Here is an 18,946-nt window from a genome sequence, read left to right as displayed (position 1 = left end):
GTTTACACCGCCATGTTGGCAGGAAAAGCTTCGGCAGAAAAATTCAAACCAGTGCCAGTTTCACGCTGTCAGAGTTCACGGTACTCTTTAAATCGACAGAGATTGAGCTATATAGCGCAGAAACCTGACGGACTGATTATATCTGATCCTTGTACCGCCCCCTGGTGCTTTTGTTGACTCAGTTTGTTTACAGCGCCATGTTGGTAGGAAAAGCTTGTGGACGCATCAGTACCAGTCCACAGCAGACTTTGAAACCACAGAGATCCAGAAATGTATCACATAACCTGATTCCAGACCTCCGACAATAACTTTCTGATGAACTGTGCGTCATCCTACTCTGTGGAATGCAATAAAAGCATGTACAATAAACAAGATATTAGCATTAATTAGCGTTGGATTGTGATCACGATACACGTGGAGTCCCATGAATCCGTCTTCTGTGCTCACTTTGAGTAAGTCGTACAGCAGTGATCTAACTCCTAACTTAGTAAAATGTTCTCCTGTTAGTTTTTGATGTTTGACTTTCATGAAAACAGCTGCAGAAGAGACGAGCAGCCTGCTGCCAAAATGCTGTCATTTTGATTCTAGCGTGCTGCATGATGGGGATTCCGTGACACTCCTGCAGTCCTGCATACCACACACACACACACACACGACATTTACATTCACTGGCTGGTTTCACTGCCCTAAATACCAGAGAGCCAGTGCACTAAACATACTTAAGCTTACAGGGCTGCGCTGGGATTACACATGGTGGATATCAACAGTGTCTCCTCAGAGATTAGCATGTCCGCGGACATGATTGGTGGGCCTGCCATTAGCTAATGGGTTTGCATGAATTTCGCAGTGGTGTGGTTGTTTGTGTGGTTGTGTGGTTGTTTGCGATCAAATGTCTTGAACATGTCTTTTGTTTGACACGTGTGTCCAGTGTTTGTTCTCAGTGTGTGTGTGTGTGTGTGTGGTTTTGTGCAGATGTTGCCAGTGACAGATGTGGAGCCCAGCAACAGAGGCTAGCAGAATCATGCACAGCTAGAAAATGTATGTCATGTTTTTTGGCAGTTTAAAGAATGTAAAGGGATATTTCAAGTGTTTTGAACTTGTATTGTTGAGTTACTGACAGACATTTGTTTGTGTTTAAATATTGAACACTACACTTTTAAGTGTATGACATTTTAAGAATATGTTGCTGTTAGACTTGTCCTGGCTTGATTGTGAAGTTTGTAAAATGTTTTCTCTCTCACACCAAATCCCACAGAGAAAATCAGCATTTGTAGCTCACGGACACGGGAGCTGCTTTTCTACTGCTGCCTTGTCTGGTCATTTTTTGTCACGTGGATGAATCTGAATTAAGGATTTTAAACACCAAAGTCACAAAATAACACATTTGGACTGGAGGCGGCACTGGAGCAACAACTCCTATGAGCTGTGATGTAAAAATCACTGTTTTTTTGTCTATGGAATTTGGTGCCGGGAGTGAGTCCTTTATAAAGTGACTTCCAGAAATGGTTGATTTATTGTAGAATTAAGTGTTGAGCCTATTTTTTAAGATATGTTAGACATATGGTGAACCTTTTGTTTAGTGGCTAAAATCAGTTTTTCCCATGTGTCTTCGCTGAGATCGCGTTGTTGTACGTTATACGGCTACACTTTGAAAAACAGTCAGCTGTTGCTTTAAAGTATCCCAGTGTTGGTCATTTGTCAGCACGTGTGAAGGGAAGTGATGCTGACGATGACTTATTTGACATGGTCTTAACTCGAAGCAGCTTTTTCTTCTCTGCTCTGGAATGTGATGACAAAAGAAAAGATGTTATATCATCTTTATTATGAGCCTGATAGTTTGATCAGAGTAAAGTGTGAAACGGTGTTTTCGTGACCACTGAAGACGCCTGTGCTGTTGTTTGTACTTGAATACTAAACTCGTTGTCAACAGCAGGAGGCGACTGCAGTGTATCAGCGTATCCATCGCTCTGTGTATGATGGATGCAGATTATGTCAGATGCAGACCGTCTTGAAGCAGTTTTGTATGAATTTCAAATAAAAACACAGTAGTATAGAGTCAGGTGACTCGGTTTGTTTACTCCGCCATGTTGGCAGGAAAAGCTGCTGGTTCCACTTTAGTGCGACTCATTATTGTCTCTTTAAAAAAGTCCCCAGCAGAAGGCGAGTGCAGTGTATCAGCACAGTGAGCGCTCTGCGTGTTTATGTTTATGTACATATACACATATATATATATATATTCTGTGCTGCTCAGTGAGCGTCTTTGTTCTCACGTGTGAAAGTTCCTCGCCGCTCCTGCCGTCAGTCTGCTTCTTTAGAAACAGTGACTTCATTGACGCTCAGGTCGTCTTGTCCTCTGCTCGGACCCACACTAACTTTACTGTTGAAGTAAACAGTGAGCCGATCTCTATGGAATGACGCATACAATTACATGCATTCTTAAATGTCTACTGTACACACGGTCCAAAGTGTGCCAGTGCATGTCTGAGCATATGTGAATGTGTAAGAACAGGCTGTGAAGTCATGTGGGTCGGCAGAAGGACATTATTGTGTCTGGAGCACCATGGGGCAAGTGGGGGTGGTGTTGCACGGAGAGAGGTCTGTTCTCCGCGTCCTCTCGCCCCGGCCGGGCCGCACAGAGGCCCGTCTGTGGCCGGGAGAACCCGAGGAGCGCCAGGAGCCCACGGGGCAAATAAAAGTGCTGTGAAAAGTGTGTTAGAGAGGTGAGCAGTGAAAAAATCTGCGGGCGAGACACTGGCTTTTGTGTGGAAGTGTTTCCTCCCTACCTCCCTCCCTCCCCCCTCACCTCACATGCTCTTTCTCACACACACACACACACACACCTCACACGGAGGTTCACAGTTCAAATAAACAGCGGCTCTGGTGTAAACAGCAGTGATTTAGTTCACTGCCTCCTCATGGACCGTGCTTTAAATAGTGAATGTCGAGGGGAAGCAAGTGGGTGAAGAAAAAGCCTCTCACACACTGACAGAGGCCTCATTCTGACGCTCACAGAACATTATAGAGAACATTATACAGAGTTTGTTTCCTCGGATAATCCTTAAGCTTCGACTGTGAAAGCTCATCCAGACTCTGGTGCGGACCAAACGAGGGAACTCTGGTCCTCCTGAAAAGTGAACCCTGGTGCAGCTCACACCGTTAGACTTGTTACGATTGGGGGATGTAACATTCAGCCGGTCCCAGTTTGCTTTTACACTGCACCAAACCTTTTGAATAACGTATTGCCCTCACCGCCAGAGGTGGCGCTGCATCAAGAATTACTGAAGACGAGACAAACAATGAACAAGAAAACTTGTTTCCGCCACATGAGAGCAAAACATAAGAACTGCATCAGATCCCATCAGAGCCATTTCTCCCGGCTATTGGTTGTGTTTACCCACAACGCCCTGCATTGCAGTCCGCTTCCTTGGTTCACTTGAAGCAAACGAGACCTACGTTTTTAGGACTTTCTGAGCAAACCAACTAGGGTTCGATGAAGAAGGAGCTGGTGTGAACGCAGCCTTAAATTTGGAAATGCAAACCGACTATCCAGAGAACCAAAGAGAGGAAGTGAGGATAGCTCGCGGCCTCGCCTTTTAGCTTTAGCTAACACCAAAGTAAAAACAGAAACCCCAAGACTGCAGACATGTTGGTGTTGCTCCATTGTTTGTTTTTGTGGTGAACAAGCCGGCTAAAGGACATGGAGTTCCATTTCGGGTCCTGGTCAATCGATGAGGCGAGGTTTTCTTCTTCCTGGTCAGTGCTGCTGTTGTAACTGAGTGATGTAATCCAGGTGGACCAAAGCTAATTTTTCAGTGTTCCCCGCTGAATCGAACCGAGTCCCCCGGATTATTCTAGTGTGGAAGAACCCTGCAAAGTTAAACCTTGGTTTGGTCAAAGTTGATTTTTCTGAATGTGTGGATGTTAAATGTGGCTCCTCGTGTGCTGCCTCATCTGTCCGTGTGTGTGTGTGTGTGTGTGTGTGTCTAAGCTCTCAGCAGTGATCAGTCAATAAAGCCCCAGGTTCATCACTGGCCAATGAAATCCACCACGAGTCTGTCACATCTTGGAAATGACATTTTCTCCCACAATCCATAATCTCCACAGGCCTCCAGGACCCTGTGGAGACATTATTGACCTGTGTGTGTGTGTGTGTGTGTGTGTGTGTGTGTGTGTGTGTGTGTGTGTGTGTGTTCGGGTAAACAATGTAACAAGATGCAATAGGGTGAAGACTGAGGCCCCGTTTCTTTCCTTTCTACTTCTTTCCGCTTCTCCCATTAGGGGTCACCACAGCAAATAATCGGCATCCATCTTGTCCCCCTCTCCCTTGTGTCCTCCTCTGTTACACCACCTGTCCTCATGTCCTCCTTCACAACATTCATGAACCTCCGCAGCTCCGTATTTGTCAGATATAAGATCGAGACCCAGTTTGGACCTGATATTAACATATGGTCCCACCCATATATTTTTGTGGTTGTGGTTGTAAATGCCTCCCAGGACAACCTCCCCGGTGAGGGCACGTCCCACTAGGAGGAGGCCCCGGGAAGACCCAGGACTCACATTACATTACATTACATGTCATTTAGCAGACGCTTTTATCCAAAGCCACTTACAAAAGTGCATTTAAACATTTGGGTACAAATAAGAGCTAGAAGTAAGTAAGAGCTTCAAATAGATCAAACTATGAAGTGCTAGTCAGAAGTGCGATGTACAAGTTTTGTTTTTTCTTTGTTTTTGTTGTTGTTGTCGTCTTAGTCGAGGTAGAGTCGGAAGAAATGTGTGTATATGTGTGTATATAAGTACTAGTAGGGATTTTTAGAGTGAAGTGTGTCCACCTTCAGTCTGCTAGGGTCCAATATGACGTATTTTGTTCTATTTAGAACAATTTCAGTCACACTAACATGTGTTTTAGTCAGTTCTAGTCGTACTAACGTAATCATTTAACATGGCTGCCATCGGGGACAAAAGGAAAAACAGCTACTTAATTAACAAAAGGCTGACTAAATAAAATCCCACTATAAAATATCATAAGAACATGTTTGTTGCTTTTTCAAACATGTTCTTATGATATTTTATCGATTTTAACGTCACAGCACACAGGAGTTGTTGATCCACTGCTGCCTCCATCAGTAGTTTCAAATGTGAAATCCTTTGCTCGGATTTACCTCAGTGACACAAACTGACCACACGAGGCAGCAGTGGACCAGCAGCTCCTGTGTCCGTGTGAGGTAAAATCAGTGATTTTCTCTCTGGAGTTTGGCGTGGGAGAGCGAGCTGTTTGTTTAAAGTCTGTCTGTCTTTAATTCTTTTATTATTTGTATCCACTGAACGCTTTGTCTTCGTGTCTGTGTGGTGTGTCTGTCTGTCTGTCTGTCTGTCTGTCTGTACGTGGTCAAACAGTAGATCACTAAGTGTTATTTTGTGCAGTTGAAGCAGGAACATCCCTCAAACCTCAGTCGCTAATTAAATGCTCATGAAGACGATGGAGATTAAAGTGTGAGCAGCGCCAGCGTCTGCTCCTCCCACCACAGAACACGTCTCTACATGCCGTCGCTGCCGGTCTATAAATACGACGACAAACTGGTCCAATCAAAACAGGATTTATATTCCCACATAACTCTCATGACTCATATTTGTGTTATTTTGTCGTCGTTAATTATTTTCACCCCAAACCGCACGGACAAACAGTGGCTGCGCCCGTGATGGGAAAACTCTGACTTCTAGTGTGGAAAGAGTCTCAGTTTTCTTTGCTTTCAATCATTTCAGCATCGTTTAAGCTCAGGTGCCTCATAAATCCGCATTTGTTCCACAGTGGATTGAGCCAAACTCCATTTGGATGAACTGTTCCTGTCTTTCAGTGCTTTACCCACAACATTTAAATCTAACATAGCTGCGTGTTGGAGTTTAAAATTAAAAATTAGAGGGGAAAGTGGAGTCCACACTCAATGAAAATACTGGATCATTGGGACAAAGACCTCGTTCCTCATTTTACTTACCGCACAACTCTGTTTTCATTCTAAAATGTGTCCAATCTGGATTTGCCCGATGTCCACACAAACGTGAGACCTGAAAATGAGGTTTGAAAATGCTGCCGCGATGATGATGCTAATGTAGTTTTTGCTGTATTATCTACACCGTTGAATAACGAAACGTAAACAGTGTTTGCGCCATCGTTTGAAATGTCTTCATCGTCAAAAGGACTCTAAACACTGCCTGTATAATAACATATAACATGTATATAAAGCTAACAGACCAAACACAAGAGGACGACAACAGCCAGAGCAAGAACAAGCTTTCATTTTCCAAAATCAGCGCATTGGTCGTCCACGTGAAAATTCAAGCGTGGCATTTCTGAGAACCTGTTTTCAAAAGAAATAGCATTTCAGAACTAGTTGTTTACGTGTGCATTAAATACAGATATGAAAGAAAAAACAGCCTTGGACAAAAACGTCTGTGTTTTCAAATACCAGGTTAGTGTGGACTGCGCCGCAGAGTTTAAAGTCAGCATTTTCAAATGAAAATGTCGCAGCATTAACGTAGTTTAACAGTTCCCAAAATCCACATTGTATTGCTTTATTTATTAATATGTAGCTTTATATGTCACTTTAATGCCTGTTTATAACCACATAACATCAAAATAGCCATTTTCCATGATTCCTTTTTGTATTTTAGAGGTTGTTCTTCTGCTTTTTTCATGAACGCTGTATGTTCCTGTCGATGCCACCATTTTCTGGCCTCTCCATCTTGAGCAGATGGTTTGTTACGTTGTTTTGCTCAGTACGGCGACGAGTCGTAATACGTAACACTACGTAAACACTACGTCATGAGGACTTTAAACTTCATGGATTTTACCAAGCATCTGGTGAACAATAGTTGTGCTTCAGAAGCTGATTATATATTCTCGCGCTTGTCCTTTATGACACATGTGCTGCTGGTTTTATCTTTCACATTAAAAGCCCTCTGTGTGTCGACTTTTACTTTTGTTCCTTTTGCGCGTCCTTGTGAAAAATACAGGCTCATGTTGCACGGAACACAATGACACTCCGGCGGACGCGTAATGTTCATTATTCATGACGTAACATGTGGTCGGTCGGCTCGATCCTGCGGCCACAGGTGAGAGGCTGTGAGGGGATTTGTTACAGAAGCGGAAACAAACGTGAGAGGAGGTTTAAGGCCGATGTTTTTTGGGAGCCCTGAAACACTAGTTTTGTAATCTTTGGGGGGGAAAATTACCGAAATCCAATTTATAGTAGGGTTAGGGATTTAAAAATTAAAAAAGAATAGTGTTATACTGTGTTTCTAGTTCTTATTCTTAAAAAATAAAATGTAGAATTTAGTTTGAAAAGTTATGTTATGTTTTGTTTAAGTTGTTCACCTTGTGAGGATGAAAAAGAAAAAGAAAGTTAGTGAATGAAACAAAAAAACCCTACACACAGAGAGAGACAAAGGGACAGAGGAGGACTCGGTCCATCAGTACATCGACACCCACACGACTCATGTGGGTCATGATGACAGGGTGAGGAAGAGGAGCACGAGTGGAGGCTGAATGAGAGTTGAGTCAGAGAATTCAGCTGCCGGGAGTTGAATGTGGGAGGTTTGGAGGTGGGAGGTTCATTCATGGATCCAAGTGCATCATAAATGTGAGATTTATGTGACGGCGAGAAATTTGTGTGGTTTAATTAACAGCTATTTTATTTTATTATTTTTAAAGAAGAAGAAGAAGAAGATTACTTTCACAAGGGAAAAAGACCGAGCTCTCAGAACGTCAATGTCCTCACTGAGAGGAATAATAACAACTATGTTAATACTAATCATTATTTTGTCTTATTGTTGATTAGTTATTTTTGCCCTATATTTTTCACAATCATTTTTCCCTTAAATAACAAAAGAAAGGGATATTTCAGGAGTTATTGTGTGGTTTCATGAGGTATTGACACATTATCAACACTGATTTTGCTCTCATTAAACACAAAACAACAGACTTTTAACACTAATGAAAGAAATAAAATCTCTGATTAGGTGTGTGATATCTCAAGAATAAAATTGTTGTCTTGTTCTTATCCTCAGACAATCTTGTCCTGCTTGAAACTGAAGTTTAAGTTGCGTCGCCAACCGTTTTCTCTCCCGCACCAAAGTGATTTTAACATCACAGCACACAGGAGTTATTAGGAGTTATTAGGAGTTACTGATCCACTGCTGCCTCCATCACTCAGTTCAAATGTGTTATTTTAAGACCTTTGTTCAGATTTAGCTGACCACACGAGGCAGCAGTGGAGCAGCACCTCCTGTCTCCCTGTGAGCTCACAACGCTGATTTTCTCCATGGAGTTTGGTGCGGTTTACAAAAGGTTGTCTAATGGTGAGAGGAAGTGTCATAAACACAGTCATAGGATTGCGTACACTTTTTAATACCCGTGTATTTAATGGACAACTATTCCGGCCAGAAATCAACCCTCTGACGCAGACTGACCGAGTCCTCCTCCATGTGTCGTGTCCAGTACAGTAGAGAGTGATAGAGCCTCGCTGACACTGCACTGTTGTTGTTTTTTAAGTGATGGATGTTGAGAGGTGAAAGGGTTGGAGTGTGTTGAAGAGCTCTCGTGTAAGTGGACCAGGAGCAGCAAAAATAGCTCCAGTTCCCTGGAGGAGTCACTACACAAGGTCACTTCTCTGCCCTGAGTCTCTTAACGTGAAAAGTCTGTCCTCACTCTTTCTTTTATCCCCCTCTTTTCTAATTCTTCCTCTCTGTCGCTCCCTTTCTTTCCACTCTCCGTGGCTTAATGGCTTACCCAGGCCTCTGTATCAGCATGAGTGGAGTGTGTGTGTGTGCTAACGAACCCCGAGCTAATTACAATTTCAGCCCCGCTGGCTCCTCTCATCACTTCCTTGCCATTTCCCTGGCTTTTGCACAAATACAGTGTTAGGCACTAACCCGAGCAGAATTAATCCAGTTAATGTTCAGCACAGGATGAATAATGGCCACTTATCTGCTGGAAACCATGGATACAAGAGGGCTGTTTGCATAAGAGAATCCCCTAATGAGCCGCTGGTCTTTGGACACATGAGAACTTTAAGAGTTCATGAGAATTTGCAAAAGTGTTTTTATCCTCACAGAAGTAGAGTTTTTGGGAAATCTCTAAATGCCACTCTTGTGTTTTCGTGAACACAACCAATAACCCTCGTGTTTGCTCTTGTACTTGCCGTCTGCTTGTGTTTGGAGTTTGTGTGCATGCTCCACATCTTCTTCTTCTTCTTCTCTTATCTCTTGAATTATTGAAGCACATGCACGTGGCTTATATTGTCACAGTGCTTTGCACTGAAGCTGCTTTCAGACCTGCACGCAACGCTCTCTGGACGTTGTCTGGAGATTGTCCACGAGTGTCCAGGATTGTCTGAATGTGAAAACACACATGTCTACAGAGGACACTCTGGAGATTCTCCTTCCAGTTGACCAAGAGAACGAGTTCAGGGAAAGGTTTTGTATTATATCGGCTTTTTAATTCACTTTTTCAGAGCCCTAAAATGCTCCAAGCACATAAAGAAAAACACTGCAAACCACTGAGTGGATAAGACGGAGAAACCGCATGATCTCCCGTGTTAATGTCAGCCGTCTCCACCGACACAGTGACGGATGCTGGGTTAGAAAATAACCAGTGAACCCTTTCCTCTGCTGTCCGTGTGGGTGTTCACATGAACCATTACACCTCTAATGTAGCGGAAAGAAAGTTATTTAACAGCAGGTGAACAAAAACAGGAGGAAAAAGAGTTCTAACTCGCGGGGCCAGTCTGCTGGTGCCGCGTTTCAAAGCCCCGATTAGTCGATTTGATGGTCTGTGTCCAAGGGCAGAGTCCAGCGAGATCAAATAAACTGTGATTTGTCTCCAGACCATAGCTAAGGAGATGCCTGCAGTCAACAGCCATTTTCACACATGAACTGTGGAGCTTAATAACTCTCTATAATATTGTGTATGTTCTACTTTGTGCCTTGTGATATTGTATGTTGTGAGTTGGCATGACGACTGTAACATTTGATTTGATAACGTTTGGTCTGGATGTTCTGAGTTTTGGAAACTCCTGATCCACACAGAACAATAACTTTCCCTGTACAAATAATTTCATTTTCATCCTTAAAATGTTTCCGCAAACATTGGCATTGATTCAAGAAATGTCAGGAAAGGACGACGACATTTCTTCTGACTCTACTAAGTCGACTAAGACGACGACGACAAAAAAAGCTCTTACTTACTTCTAGCTCTTATTGTCAAATGTTTAAATGCTTTGGATAAAAGCGTCTGCTAAATGACATGTGATGTAATGTAATGAACCCTGCCGCTAGAATAGAATATGTGAGTGATCATTTAGAAGTTAAATCATACGTGGAGAAAAAAGAGTCGTCTGCATAGAGACGGTTTTCATTGTGACACGGGCACAACATTTCCAGGAAAGTCTTCAGCTCACAGCCCCGCCCCTCTAGATGTCTTAATTATCTGAAAAGTCCCTATAGTCACGTGTAGGTTGTTCTTTTGAGGAAAGTTTTTCCCTGGGGTCATTTTGGTGGAAACGCACCAAGGTTTTTCATGAAGTTCCTGCTGTTGTTACGTTTGGGTCTTCTGTTGTGTGTGTGTGTGTCGTCGTTAAGCTCTTCTGTGACTGCTAACTGTTCTCTCACAGAAAATGATCTGAAATCATGTCGATTAGCACGATACGCTCTCGTCAAAGACACTCTGAGGTCTTTATGCTGGTTTAGCGCAGGTTTAAAGCAGCTTGTTGCTGTCGTTTAGGGAGGCTATGTTTTTAGGGTCGTGGGAGGAAAGTGGGAGAGGAAGTTAGTTCTCTCCCTCCCTCCTGACTCACTATCAGCTGTTGGGGTGAGTCCCAGCTGCCTGGTGTGTTGACTCTGGAGTGATAGCCATCAGCATTTGCCACATGAAAGGAGAGCAGACTGGTGTTCCTAAAAAAGCAGATTAGAAGTAAAGATGGGGAGGCCATGTTGGGATGTTGGCCTCGTCTCAAATCCAGATAAAGGCATTGATTTATTAAGAGTGTGCGTGTGTGTGTGTGTGTGTGTGTGTGTGTGTGTGTGTGTGTGTGTGTGTGTGTGTTTCTGACCATATCAGACTGTATATGAATTAGTTCCTTCCCTGGTGAGACGTGAAAAACCATCTTGTTGGATAAGATCCTTTTGAGGCAGCGCAACTGGCTCACATACCTCAGATAGGCTCTGAGCCCCGGGGGTGAAGTGTATTTACAATAGTGCTTTCCTGTGCTTTGATTCAGACAAAAACCCTCAATATGCTTAAACACGCTCAGAAGGGGAGTGAACCTGTTTGCCTGCACTGTCTAAAATTACCAAGTGGAGGCTCTGTGTGCATACCAGGAGTCCACGAGGGCAACGCTATCTATCTGTGGTATGAAACCCCGAGCTGGCCTCTGTGCTTTTATTCAGTATTCACTTTTATGGTGTTTAAAAGTTGGCTCCAGGTCGAATAAAAAGCTCAATGGAGAAAAAACGAATGATGTGATTTGGCCCCAAAAACCCGCTGAGTATCGACGATAACATAAGAATATGTGATCTTGCATTTAGACGGCCTTATCTCAGCGTGTGTTCCAGTTTAAACTCTGGTTTAAATGGGTTTAATGTGTTTAATTAACATTTCCATGTGAACATTTATTATTATGATTATTATTTTCTTTGTTTCATCATTTGTATCAATTCGACGATGGACTGAATGAAGGACCGACGTCAAAGACACTTGATGTAACAATGTAAACACTGTGTTCCGTGCTGTTGTTATTGTTTTCCTCGTCTTCCATCTGGTTTTTGTTTGCAGTGACTTCAGTGACCTCACATTTCATACACTGGCTGTGCAAGGAAGGGTGAAACACACACACACACACACACAGTACAGAACAAACCACTAATAACGACAACAGTGTTGTGCGGCGTTCCATTCGTAGTCAGAACTCTGAATTTTTGACGTCATGTGAGTGTGATGTTGGATTTCCGAGCTCACGTACCCCACGTTAGGATTTAACCATGTCTTAAACGTTCTTCTGTCGTTGTTGTTTCACAGTAAATCAGTCGCACACATGATACTGTTTTAATTATTAATTATGTCCAGCTCTCCATCTTCACTGCTACCTTCACCTGCAGTCATGAGCGATGGGACATGACAAAAAGAACGTGATCGTAGGTACATCAGAAGTGTGGCTATGATCCTTTAGAGGTAGGTTGAGAACCTCAGTCTTCTGGGAGTGACGCGCGGTGCAGCCGCTGCTCCTTTGGGAGCAAGTTGCCGTGGTTGTGGTATCTGGTAAGGATGTTCCTGGAAAGTCCACCTGAGAGGAGACCTAGGGGCAGAACAAGACCTTACTGGTCTGGGAGAGTCTTGTGGACCCTAGAGTCAGGGCTGGATGATGTGGCCAGGGAAAGATCTCTGCTACAGCTGCTCCCCCCGTGACCTGATCTCAGATAAGCGCTTGACGATGGGTGCATGGATGGATGGATGGATGGGTGGATGGATGGCTCGCTCAGCATTCACCCTGATTCCTCTGGGTGAACTTGTAAACTAACGTTAGTATGAATGAGTCTTTAAAGCTCCTTCAGTGGATTTCGTGGATGTTCTGAAAGTTCAGCCCGTGCTGTAATCGTCGTCAGTATACTTGAGTTTTTCCAAAGCTGATGAGATTATAGGTTGTAATATGTGAGATTAGGACACGTCCCACGTGTGAGTGCAGAAAAGCAGACTTTTATTTTTACACTGTGACTCCAGGGAAGTCGGAGGTTCAGAGGGAGAAGCTGCTGTTTGTGTTTGCTTGTGAAGCTCTGGAGATGTTTCATTTCTTCATAAATCGTGTTTGGCCAACAGGCAGCAGTGGAGGCACTTTGGGAAAACATATACACAAATCTTGATTGAATTACTTGTGAACTCTCTCCCTTTGCTGTTCATCCTCCAAGCTGCCTTTCTGAAATCTTCCTTTCCTTTTCTTTCTTTCTGTCTTTTTGTTTTTTAGTTTTGCCAGAAAGCGTTTAGGGCATTTTTATTTTTTTCCCCTTTAGTGAGTGCATTAGAAAGCAGAGGAGCTCAAGGGAGGAGTCACACAAACACAGAGGCTGCAGCCACGCAAGTGTTTGAGATAAAGAAGAATCCAACAGTCTAACGCGGGGAAATCTATGTTATCTGAAGGATATTTATCACCTTTTCCAACTGGAAACTTGAAGTTTGTGAATCGCTCATTCTCCCAAACCAAAGTCCATAGAGAAAATCCATGTTTTTAGCTGAAGGGAACAAACTCACCTCGTTCTGTGAGTTAGTGAGAATTTAAAAGTGATGGAGGATCGACAAGTCCTGTGTGTCGTGGTGTAAAATCAGGGATTTTCTCTGTGGACTTTGGTGCTCGAGAGTGAACGGTGAAGAAAAGTGTGGAAAACACTGTCAAACATGTTCACATTTCCTCTAACTCTCTTTGTTTCTACCAAATAAAATCAGAAGAAGAAGAGTTGGTATTATGGTCTGGATTTATATAGAGCTTTTCTAGTCTTGATGCGCTGCTTTTACACTACAGTTTTCACCCATTCATTAACACGCTGCAACATGGGGTTAAGTGTCTTTGCTCACGGACGAGAAGAGCAAGGAATTGAACCCACAACCTTCCAGTTAAACGACAACTCGTCCTACCACTGAGTCACCATGGCTCAATACTTTTACTTCTAAAACTTAAGTACATTTTATATCAGAAAGTGACTTTTGATACTTTGATACTTAAGTACAGTAAATGTCATATTTAGGGGCAGCCCGTGGCCAAGTGGAAAGGGAACTTGACTTCAGTTCAAATCCCCACCCGGCCAAAAAGGGCTGGGGTACCCCTGAGCAAGGTACCCAACCCCCAATGCTCCCCGGGCGCTACTCAGTGTGGCAGCCCACTGGGTCAAAATGCAGAGGAATACTTTCCCTAAGTGGATAAATAAAAACTAACTTAACTTTTTAAGGCTTTTACTTAAGTAATATTATAAAAAAAAGTCACTTCAACTTCTACCAAAGTCATTTTCTGGTAACATACTTGTACTTTTACTCCAAAAGTATCACATTTAAGGGACTTACTGACGACATCAATGATAAACAATGAAACAATAACACATACTGTAGGTGAGTGACGTTAATAATTACTGAAGAGTCTGTGTAGCAAACTTTATTATTACTATTATTATTATTATTATTATTATTATTATTATTATTATTGTTGTTGTTGTTGTTGTTATTGTTGTTATTCAGAGGGTTTTCACTGCTCTGAGCTCTTTTGTCCCTCTGTCTCTGGTAATAATGTCCACTTCTTATGTTAAACAGCAGTGTTTTCTGTTCAGGGGGCCAATCAGCTTCTACCTCACCATGCAGGTCAGCTCCCTGCAGCTCCTCACACACACACACGCACACACGCACACACACACACTCACGCGCGCACACACACACACACACACTCTCTCCAGTGGTCAGTTGATTTGGGGAAGTGGTTTCATTCACATGTTAATTCTGTCAGAGCGGCAAACCTTCACACTGCTAATTACACCACTGTGTGTGCGTGTGTGTGCGTGTGCGTGTGTGCGTGTGTGTGTGTGTGTGCGTGTTTGTGTGACCTCTTAAGGACACACATAAACACTGACCTTGTCAGGACCAGTAGTCCTCACAGAGACCAAAAACCTGGTCCTGGTAGGCAAAAGCTCATTTCTGGAGGGACTGGATAAGTTAAGGACTAAGAATTTGAAAGGTGGTGGTTATGGTTAAAGGTTAGACATTAACTAGTTAGGGTTTAGGGTTAGCCATTAACTAGTTATGATTTAAGGTTAGATGTTAACCAGTTATGGTTTAGGGTTAGCCATTAGCTAGTTATGTTTAAAGGTTAGACATTAACTAGTATGGTTAAGGGTTAGTGATAAGGCTTTGTTTAGGTTGTGCAAATGAATGGACGTCAGTGTTGTGTGTTCAGAATAGCTGTGGAGTGTGTGTGTGTGTGTGTGTGTGTGTGTGTGTGTGTGTGTGTGTGTGTGTGTCTGTGTGTGTGTGTGTGTGTGTGTGTGTGTGTGTCTGTGTGTGTCCATATTTGTGTCTGTGTGTCTGTGTGTGTGTGTGTGTGTGTTTTTGTGTGTCTGTGTGTGTGTGTGTGTCCATGTGTGTCTGTGTCTGTGTGTGTGTGTGTGTGTGTGTGTCTGTGTGTGTGTGTGTGTGTGTGTCTGTGTCTGTGTGTGTGTGTGTGTGTTTCTGTGTGTGTGTGTGTGTGTGTGTGTGTCTGTGTCTGTGTGTGTGTGTGTTTCTGTGCGTGTGTGTAAAGCCAATGGAATATGGCTCAGAATCAGACAGGAAGTCAACATTTCTGCCTTCAAATTAAAGCTTTAAACGTTGAAATATATAACGATATAATGGCATCAGTTTGTCTTTGTAAAATTAGCCTTTTTTTTATTGATTTATGTTTTTGTTAAGGGTATTCTCGTTTAAGGGAATTATCTCCCTCAATGTCTGACTGTAACTGGAAAGTGGAATTTTCTGGTATTGCCGACGTTTCTGGTATCGCCCCTAATTCACACAGACATTCCGAGGTCATGGGTCGTTCCTTAAACATTAACCCTCAAGATAAGATAAACTTTATTTATCCCTTAAAGGGGAATTTTCACTTGTTACAGCAGCAAAAAAACAGTTAAGACAGACGTGTGCAGACAGCAACACCGATCACATATACAGCAGAACAGTATTTCTGATTTCCACCAGAGGAAGCTTGCGTACCTCTGTTGGTACACACACCACACTTTGAGAACCATGAGGTAGCATGTTTTTACTGACTGGTATTCTTCTGACTTCTGGCCAATGATCAGTGTATAAAGTCCCTTAAAGGTGATACATTTAGAGTAAACTTGTTTGTTTTTTTTACCAGAAAATGACTTAAGTAGAACTTGATGTCACTTTGTATATTACTTAAGTAAAAGACTTAAGGTTTATGATATTTGCTGTAGAGCGAGTTATCGTTTAACTGGAAGGTTGTGGGTTCAATTCCTGGCTCTTCTCGTCTATATGTGTCCTTGTGCAAAGACATTTAACCCCATGTTGCCGCGTGTGAATGAATGGGTGAAAGCTGGCCTAAAGCAGCTCGTCAAGACTAGAAGAGCTCTATATAAATCCAGACCATAATACCAACTCTTCCTCTTCTGATTTTATTTGGAGTAACAAAGATAGTTAGAGGAAATGTAGTGGAAAGTAAAAGTATCTGGAAATATAAATAAAATACAGTAAACGCCACGCTTCGGCTTTTATTTTGAAAGTTGACACCGGACGTGTCCGTGTGTGTGTTTCTCCCCGCGCTTGACGTCAGTTCCAGGTTAAAGCGCAGTGTCTGCGGCTCCGCGAGCAGCGAGCGGAGCAGCTCAGTGAGCGCGCACACGGAGTTCTGCGCTGCGTCAAAAAACACCTTTAAAGGACGAGTCTGGTTTTCTTCTTCTTCTTCTTCTTCCTCCTCGTGGTTCCGCTGGAGTCTGTTTGTTTGGATCTGTGACTTAAACCGGGATCGGTTCTGTTTTTGGTTTTTTTACGTACTTTGAGTGCGCTGCTGCAGGACAAGTCTGCGTGTGTGTGTGTGTGCGCGCGCGCGGAGGAACAGGAGGAGGAGGAGGAGGAGGAGGTTGACAAAAGGCTTTTAAACGCAGGAGATAAATGTGGCAGAGGAGTGAAGTGTGTGTGTGTGTGGGAGAGAGAGAGTGGGCTGTTTCCGTGGCGCTGGCGTGGAGGAGTTAAACAAAGTGCGATGAGGAAGACGCTTCTTAAAAGTTGCTCCAGCGCAAACAGCGCAAACAGCACAGCGGACAGGACGATGGTCGCAGTGTTCAGACGCAGTTTGTAAAAAAACAAACACACACAACAACAAGGTGAGCTCTTTTTATGTCTTACTTTTATTTTGGAATGGATGAAACGTGGTTTCTCAGAGGCTGAAGTCACCACTCTGCTTTTATTCAAACCCTGCTGTTCTGTGTGTGTGTGTGTGTGCGTGCGTGCGTGCGTGTGTGCGTGCGTGTGTGCGTGCGTGTGTGTGTGTGCGTGCGTGTGTGTGTGCGTGCGTGTGTGTGTGTGTGTGTGCGTGTGTGCGCGTGTGTGTGCGTGTGTGTGTGCGTGCGTGTGTGTGTCTCTCCCCCCACCTCACCCCCTGTAGCGTCAACGGCCAGGCTACTGTGCTCCTGCCAGCCTGCAGGTCTTTGTTGTGAAGCCTCTGTGCCATATGGAATGTAGATGACTCTGTAAACAAACACACACACACACACATTCTGTCTGCGTGTGCGTGTGTGTGTGTGTGTGTGTGTGTGTGTTTCACTTGTTAATTCTTCTCCAAATCAACTTTCATGTCATGAAAATTCCACTAATATGCACAATATTGCAGTTTTTTGCCAATAAACGACACCAGTATATACATGTATACACTGCACAAGTCCTTTAATCACCTTTAGTGTAATTAACATAATATCTGTTCATTTTTATGTGGATATTAAGTTTTATCTCCATCTCAAATGATCGATCACATTAACTCTATTTGTGACAATATTTCACACACTGTCATCATTAAAATGTTCGTGTTGACGATGATAAAAAAAACACATTTATGATGTTTTAGAAACATATAATTCATGACCTTTACTGAGGCTTGACACATATGGATTACTGTCGTCTATTTTAGAAGTGCATCATTTGTTAATAATTGGTGATTAATAAATCAGCCAATGCAATGCGGATGATAAAATGATCTACCTCTAATGACCAAGACTGTAAAAGACAATATACAGCAAGTTTCGACAAAAGTGACAACTTAAATTTAAAGTTTTTGTGCATTTTTACACACTTTCATTTTAAACTAGAAAAAGAAATGAATATAAATGTCCTTCACCTCTAACTGTGCATTTGGACTCAAAATGAGCTCCAAGAAAGGGACTTCCTGTCAGCTTCAGCACGTTTGTTTGCATTTGTTTTTGGAGATTTCTGAGTTTTCGATGATTAAAGTCACCTCCACATTTAATTAAAGAAAAGCTCTTTATTTCCTGCTTACATCAGAAGTGGGAAGTCGAAAAGTTCACCGTGTGCCACAGGAGAAGCTGTAATCGGCAGAGCAACATGTGTACGGTTAAAAACAATTAAAGAGTACGATTTACTCCACGTCACAGTTTACAAAAGGAAAAAGCAGCGTTACAGTCAAGTGTTTAGGAAACAAAGTGTCATAATCACAGCTCCACGCCGGTTGTTTTGGGGACATTACTCCACTCAATACGGAGCAATTGACCCCCGTTAGAAGGGCCGCTTTTATTTGGCAGTGTAAAGAGGGTCACTGCATTAACACATGAATGTGCACGGAGAGAAGAAAGGGGCCACGGTGAGATGAATAATATGGCAGCAGCAGCAGCAGCAGCAGGAGCAGCAGCAGCAGCAGCAGCAGCAGGAGCAGCAGCAGCAGCAGGAGCAGCAGCAGCAGGAGCAGCAGCGGTGCAGGTCTCCTCTGGAGTGACTGACAAAACTGAGCTCACAGGAGCCAGAAAAGCCTGAGCAACATCGTTACTGACGTCCACGACTGTCACAACAATGCCTCGTACACTCACAGGCCACTTTATTAGGTACACAGGGCGCTCCTGCTGCTGCTGCTGCTGCTGCTCCTGCTGTAGCCCCATCTGTTTCAAAGTCCTCTGCATACCTTGTAATAATGGTTATTTCAAATATATACTTTATATATACTTTACTTTAGCAGCTGCAGCACGGTGCAGTTTTGACAGTAAAGGACGTTTCACTCACTCATATAAGTCGACTAACACAAAATATGTATAAAAATAGGAATGTGGCCTTAAATACATTGAAACAAGTAAAGAAAGTTAGTAAAATACAGGCAGGATGTGACATAAAGACCTGAGTGACTGTAAAAGAAAACGTTAAAAGTGT

General features: G+C 43.0%; 1 protein-coding gene across 2 annotated transcripts in view; it reads left to right on the top strand.

Moving 5' to 3' along the window:
• Positions 1-948: 948 nt before the first annotated feature.
• prickle2b (prickle homolog 2b) overlaps positions 949-18,946 on the top strand; it is a 45,255-nt gene continuing 27,257 nt past the window's right edge. Inside the window, exons 1-2 of one of the 2 annotated variants that reach the window (XM_044024186.1) lie at positions 949-961; positions 16,710-16,902. The gene's annotated coding sequence lies outside the window, so the exon portion shown is untranslated. Of the gene's footprint in view, positions 962-16,709; positions 16,903-18,946 lie in introns of those variants that run through there. The other variant, XM_044024187.1, reaches the window with a different exon arrangement.

Source organism: Solea senegalensis, linkage group LG4 (genome assembly GCF_019176455.1).
Source record: "Solea senegalensis isolate Sse05_10M linkage group LG4, IFAPA_SoseM_1, whole genome shotgun sequence".
NCBI lineage: Eukaryota > Metazoa > Chordata > Actinopteri > Pleuronectiformes > Soleidae > Solea > Solea senegalensis.
This window is presented reverse-complemented; position numbering and strand designations above follow the sequence as displayed.